The sequence below is a fragment of the Triticum dicoccoides genome, chromosome 4A (genome assembly GCF_002162155.2).
Source record: "Triticum dicoccoides isolate Atlit2015 ecotype Zavitan chromosome 4A, WEW_v2.0, whole genome shotgun sequence".
In the NCBI taxonomy this organism is placed as follows: Eukaryota; Viridiplantae; Streptophyta; class Magnoliopsida; order Poales; family Poaceae; genus Triticum; species Triticum dicoccoides.
Window position 1 is genome coordinate 242,971,545 of NC_041386.1, and position 6,938 is coordinate 242,978,482.

Sequence of the window (6,938 nt, forward strand, 5' to 3'; positions counted from 1 at the left end):
ATGGAGCAAAGCTCTCATATGTCTATCATATCCTTTGCTGACCCAAACAAATGGTCTAGGTACAGAATATATAGGTGGCTGGAGGTGAGGGACGAGGTGGATGAAGAGGAGGCCCAAACAGCAATCACAGTCGTCCATCCTGTAGGGCCCGTGCACACGGGGTAAGTTGGGCCCATGCGCACGGGGGTCCCGTGGGCACGGTACAGGCCCGTTTGCACGGGGTGCCCCAGCGCCAGCTCTCTGTGTAGCCCGTGCGCACGGGGTCTTCGAGGCCCGTGGGCACGGGGTCGCCTGGGAGGTGCAGAGTTGGTCTTGTTGATCTCCTTCTTCCTCCTTACGGCCTTGGGGTCCTTCTCCTTGGCCTTCGGAATACTCCCCAACTGCTTGGTGGAGGTCGTCCTCGTACCTAGTGATGCACGATGATCCTAGGTGAGGTAGCGACCAAGTCCAATAGATATTCATGTAAATCTTGAAGAGGAGCGGGTTCACCTTAAGTCCGGTAGGTCCACTTGGGGCTTGATGTGCTATGAAGGTGTACATGGAGATGAACGTAGCATGCTCCGCATCAACTTTGAACAAGTAGACCATTAAGCAACACCTCATCCCCTTTTAATAGTATTGGCTTTCCTATGGACTCAATGTGATCTTGGATCACTAAAATGGAAATGAATAGTCTTTGGCCTTTGCCAATCTTTGTCCTTAGCATTTTGAGGGGTCTGCATCTCTAGTCCATGCCATGCCAATCATTGAACTTTCTGAAATATTTAACTTGAATGGATATTAGTTCAATGAGGTATATGTTGTTACGAATTACCAAAACCACTCGGGGATTAGTTGCACTTTCAAGATCCCCCTTTTTGGTAATTGATGACAACATATAGATCAAAGCATCGACAAATGATAATATGAATGAAATACATCATCGCTTTAAGAAGTATGTGATAAGAAAGAGCTCCCCCTAAATTTGTGCATTATTTAAAATTAGCTTTTGAATGCAAATGCATAATCGATTTGGATCATGGGTCACTCTTCCATGTCACATACATCTTGGTGGAGCGCTCAAAATGATAAGATATAAAAAACATGCACTCATCACCAAGGAAAAACATGATTGATCATACACAAATATCATACATATCATCACGCAAGCACACATTAAAGTATAGTATCATCAAACACATGATCACAAGAGTATCTCACAAACAAGCACAAATATTGTAGCATGAATCAAATGCGCAAACAATCAAAGCAAATGATCAAAGTAGCAAGATAGGCAACAAAAAGCAAAACTATCTCTATCTCTCTCTCTCTCTTGAAGCCTAATGATCTATACACTTTCTCCCCCTTTGGCAAAAAGTTACCAAAAAACATGAAAATGCATAGTGCTATGCGGCACTCTAGGCACAATCTCCGAGAGCTCCTGAATTAGTCTTTTGGCTGGTTGCTCTGGTGTGCGTAGAAGGTGTGGAGAGGACAACATCTGCAAATGCTTCTAAAGATGTCTGAGGAGCTGGAGGAGTTGAAACTGGAGGAATGACTAAGGCAGTTGCTGCAGGTGCTGAAATGGTAGTCATGGGGTCACTGACAACTGGCACAGCTGCAGACCTTTGTGCCCTTGGCACTCTCTGAAAAGTGTTTGTGGTAGGTCTGTCACTCCTGTCCTCAACTTCTTCTTGGAGCTTCTCCATAGTAGTCTAGATCTCTGTGACCTTCACATCTAGATCATGGAATTTTGTCTCAATGATCCTCTCAAGACTTTCTTGATTCTGAGTCAGGGTGCCCAAGCCTGTCTCAATCCTCACAGTAGCCTCAAGCAGATAACTAAGTTGATCTTGCTTGGTCTTGAGCATCACTTGTGAATCATCTGGTACACTAGCTGCCTTTGCTACTTTTGCAGCCTTACCTCTCTCTCTCTCTCTCTCTCTCTCTCTCTCTCTCTCTCTCTCTTCTCCTGGGCTTCAGCACATATTAGATGTGAGGCATCCATGACAATCTCATTGTCCTCAAATTCTGACCTCATGGGAAGATGCTCTTTATCAAGAAGATATGTCCATGTCCCCATCTTGGAGTTGATCAACATCTGTATGTGAGGGGCATATCCACATGATCTCTTCTGATCATCTGCAGTTCTCTTCACTGTTTCAACTATCAAACTCATCACTTTGAACTTTTGTGGCACATCAAACATATGGAGCAAGTTGATGGAGTCACCACGGATCATCCTATGATCTCCTAACTTGGGCAACCGAGTGTGCCTCAAGATGGTGTTGATGGTGATCAATCCTGACAGCAGATAATATATGGACCCAAGCTTGTCAGTCTCCAGGGCATCATCTGGGATAGTCTTGTACATGTTTGCATGGAGTTGTGATCCTTCCTTGGCTTGGCATATACATCCGTGTCATTCTCATCTTCCTTAGGGGCATTGATTGAGGGAGTCTTGGATTAGGGGGTCCTCGGACAGCCGGACTATATACTTTGGCCGGACTGTTGGACTGTGAAGATACAAGATTGAAGACTTCGTCCTGTGTCCGGGTGGGACTCTCCTTTGCGTGGAAGGCAAGCTTGGCAGTTCGGATATGTAGATCTCCTCCCTTGTAACCGACTCTATGTAACCCTAGCCCCCTCCGGTGTCTATATAAACCGAAGGGTTTTGTCTGTAGGACAGCAACAATCATAATCATAGGCTAGCTCCTAGCGTTTAGCCTCTACGATCTCGTGGTAGATCAACTCTTGTAATACTCATATCATCAAGATCAATCAAGAAGGAAGTAGGGTATTACCTCCATCGAGAGGGCCCGAACCTGGGTAAACATTGTGTCCCCCGCCTCCTATTACCATTAGCCTTAGACGCACAGTTCAGGACCCCCTACCTGAGATCCGCCGGTTTTGACACCGACATTGATCAACTTGGCCCATTCAGAAATTGTAGATTGATATTTGGTTCCTTCTGTCATCCAGACAATCTTGCCATCTGGATAGAAATGCGCAGTGGAGTATAATTGCATAATCATTTCATCATTCCACTTTGTCAACTTTTGACCAACAAACTTGTCCACTTCATTCATCCTGAAGCTCTCATGCACACCTAGGAAGTGGTCCTCATTATCATCAATATATTTCCAGTCAACCCATCTCATATCACTGACAATATGCTTCTTGTCTAGCAAGGAAGTCTCATAGAATTCATGTTGTTCCTTGGTGTGGAAATGATAATCTACAACAGTCCTTCTCCTGGTGGCATAGGGATCAGTCTGTCTCCATAATCTCAGACATGCGTCCTTTCCTTTATGTTCTCAGCAATAGGATGATCATCACTATGATCATGAATCTTTGGCTTCAACTATCTAAGCACTTGTTGCTCCTCATCCTCTTGAGCTTCAGGCACTGGGGCCTTGTTCTTCTCAGTCGCAGGGATGTTCCTGGTGGATCTCTTGGGTACATAAGGTTTTGGAGCTTGAGCTTGAGTTGGAGGCTTGGAGCTGTCTTCGGCTTAGATGGAGTAGCCCGAGACTTTATGGCATCCCCCATGTGCTTCTGAGTCTTTGGAGGTGGTGCAGGTGGCTCTTCCTCCTCCTCATCTTCATCTGAATCTCTCATCATGGAAGGTTTGCCAATTACTCTGTCCATGGTCTTCTTGACTCTCTCCTTCCTCTTCTTTTTTCCAGCAGCCTCTTCCTCTCTTGGTTCAAGTGTGAACTCTATAGTTTCTTGAGTGGAGGCTCTGGCATTTGACATGGGCTTCCTCTTGGCAGGAGCTTTCTTATGCATTTCAGGCTTTTTGGCAGCAGCAGCATACTCCTTCTTGAGCACTTTCTTCTTTGAGGTAACCTCCTCCTCAATAACAAAATCCTCATCCTTGGATTCTTAGGTTCTCTTCTTCCTTTGCCTAGTAGCATCCTTAGGGAAGTTGCTTGGAGTGCTTCTGCTACCATCATCATAATTGTTGTTGGAGGGACTAGTGCCCTCACTGAGGTTCACTTGCTCTTCAGACCCGTTCTCACTGTCACCACCCTCTGACATCTCTGAAATTGACCATGTGAATAGATAGGTATAGGTAGAGTGTATGATCATCACAAAGCACAGCTATTTTGCAAAAATATTGAGACAAAAACTTAACTTTAGTTTTCTACACAAAGCATTTTGGAACTACTTATATGACAAACTCGGTGACACCGAAGCATTAACAGAATCTAAACATGCAATTTTGGTCAGACCGAAATGCAGTTCGGTGACTCCGAGATGCTAGGGTTTCACATAGTAAGTGATTGCGTTCACACCGATTAGTACTCTTCGGTTAGACCGAGATGTACTTCTGCAATGGCCTAAGCCATATCAGTGAGACCGAGATCCTCAGATCGGCCGGTCCGAGATGTGTTCGACGGAAACCTAACCCTAAGTTTTTGCATCAAATCCATTCTAATGGAACTTTTTAGTGGATAGATTGATCTCATTCGTGGTAAGAATAACAGCAATGTTATTTGTGCAAGAATCAGAAAAAGAGAATGCACAAAGAGGTCGAGCTCATACCGTAACTTGGCAATGAACTCGCTACGACGACAATGGCGGTGAGATTTCTGTTGACGGCGATGGAGACCAGTGGCGAGAGGATACTGGCGATGACGGAGACGATCCAGAGACCAAGGGGGCAGCAGACTCGGAGGTGCGGACGAGTGGTTTGGAGGAATTTCCAAAATTTCAACCCAAGGTATATATATACCCAGTCACTATCGGTGTGACCGAGTGGAACGACTCGGTGGCACTGAGATGCAAAACTGCTAGCAGTTACTGCAACTCGGTGTGACCGAATTGTTCAAACTGGTGGCACCAAGATGAAAACCTAGATCAACTTAATGGATTTGGTGAGATCGAGTGTGATGAGTTGGTATGACCGAGATGCATTAAGAGGTTTTGGAAGTTTAAGCCCTTGATGGGCCGGTGGCTCCGAGTGCTCCTCACCTGGAGGGTCTGAATTCGACTTGTTCAAGCTTTGTGGTGTAGCATGAATAGAGTTTGAGACAAAAAAATCATAGATAGCTAGAGGGAGTACTTAGCCATTCTTGTCCATCCATTTGGCAACAGAGAAACCAAACAATCAAAGCAACAAATGGATGTCCTAAAATGGACAAAATAATGCAACCAACATGCTCACACAATAAGATATCAAATGAAATATGTGGCAAAGCATGCGCAATCACTCTAGCATCTATCAAGCAATTGGTGATGACTATGTCATCTATATATGAGTATATTGACTGAGGAGTCAAATGAGAATATTTGATCGTAGGTCATACTCATCATTTAAGCACAAGTGGGGTTACCACTTTTACATAAAGCATTATTGTGTTCACATCATTTGAGTTGCTTTAGCTCAATTCTTAGAGCAAAGCTCCCCCTAGATGTGATATCCCCCCTAAGAGGGATGAACTAACCTTGGGTTTTGTCGATGATTACTTCATGTAGATGTTGAAGATGTGGATTCTCAATGTTGATGTAGACCATTTGGAGCAATCCATTGGAGTGAGTTGCACCCTCAATACCTACATGGGTTAGTCCCACAAGGAACACACAAGGATATCTGTAGACATGGAGTGAAACACACATAAGATGATATCCATGAAAGCATTAGGTTACCTTGTCCCTTGTCTTACCAACAAGAGGGTTTGTGACTCCCTGAACTAGTGCAAGATATGGAAGTTGATTGCACTTGTCCTTGCCAAAATGAATATGAGTGAAGTATGCTGGCGGAGTCACCCTCAAGAACTCTCTAGTTATTCTACTTTGGGACCCACATCAACTTGATGGGAATCCTTGGAGTTGTAGTCGTACTTGATGAAGTAGAACTTGATCTAGTCTTGGGGACCCACTTGACCAAGGTCTTTGGAGCTTCTTCAAATGAATCAATATCTTCTTGAAGCTTGTCCTTTCGTTTTAGCTTGTGGTCTTGTGGTGGAAGATCATCTTGAGCTTGTGTTCCCTTGAAAGAAGTAGGGTCATACTTCTCTTGTTGAGGAACAAACTTCGTCTTGGGGTATTGATCTTCTTCCCACTGAACTCTATTAGCATTGAACTTTCGTTCAAAACCAACACCTTGATTTTTCCGGTGCCTTCCTTGCTTGCGTACAATTTTCTCAGATTGCTTACTTCTGGCAAGGCTCTTGTAAACAACTGTAACACCCCGGATGTAACTTGCCATATTTGTACTCCGACTCTTGCCATTTTCGGCTCTAAGTTATGAGATTTCCTCGTGGTTGTCTTTGTTTTGCATTTTGTCCATGTCATGCATTTTGTCCATGTCATGCATTTCATATCATGTCATCATGTGCATCTCATTTGCATATGTGTTCGTCTCATGCATCCGAGCATTTTCCCCGTTGTCCGTTTTGCAATCCGACACTCCTATGTCCTCTGGTGCCCCTTTTGCCTCTTTTCGTGTGCCGGTGTTGAACTTTCTCGGAATGGACTGAGATTTGCCAAGCGGCCTTGGCACACCACTGGTAGACCGCCTGTCAAGTTACGTGCCATTTGGAGTCTGTTTTATACTCCAATGGTTAATCGGGGAACCGTAAAGGCCTCATGTGTGTTGCAGCCCAACACCCCTCCAAAGCGGCCCAATAACCCATCCAAACCTATCCCATGTCCTCCGTCCTGGGATCACGATCGCGTGGTCGAAAACTACACCTCATTTGGACACCCCCACCTCCTTCTAGGTATAAATAGGTGCCCCCTCCTCCAAAATCTGGGTCCAAACCCTAATTTTCGCCCCCCGCCGCCATCGGACGTGTCCGTCTGGGCCGGACACCCGCGCCGCCGCCTCCCGGACCAATCAGCGAGTGCCACGTGGCCCCCCGCCGTCCTCCACCATCGCGGCCCGCCGGGGCCAAGGGCAGGCCCGCCCGGGCCTGAGCCGCCATGTCGCCACTTGTCCGCAGCGCCGC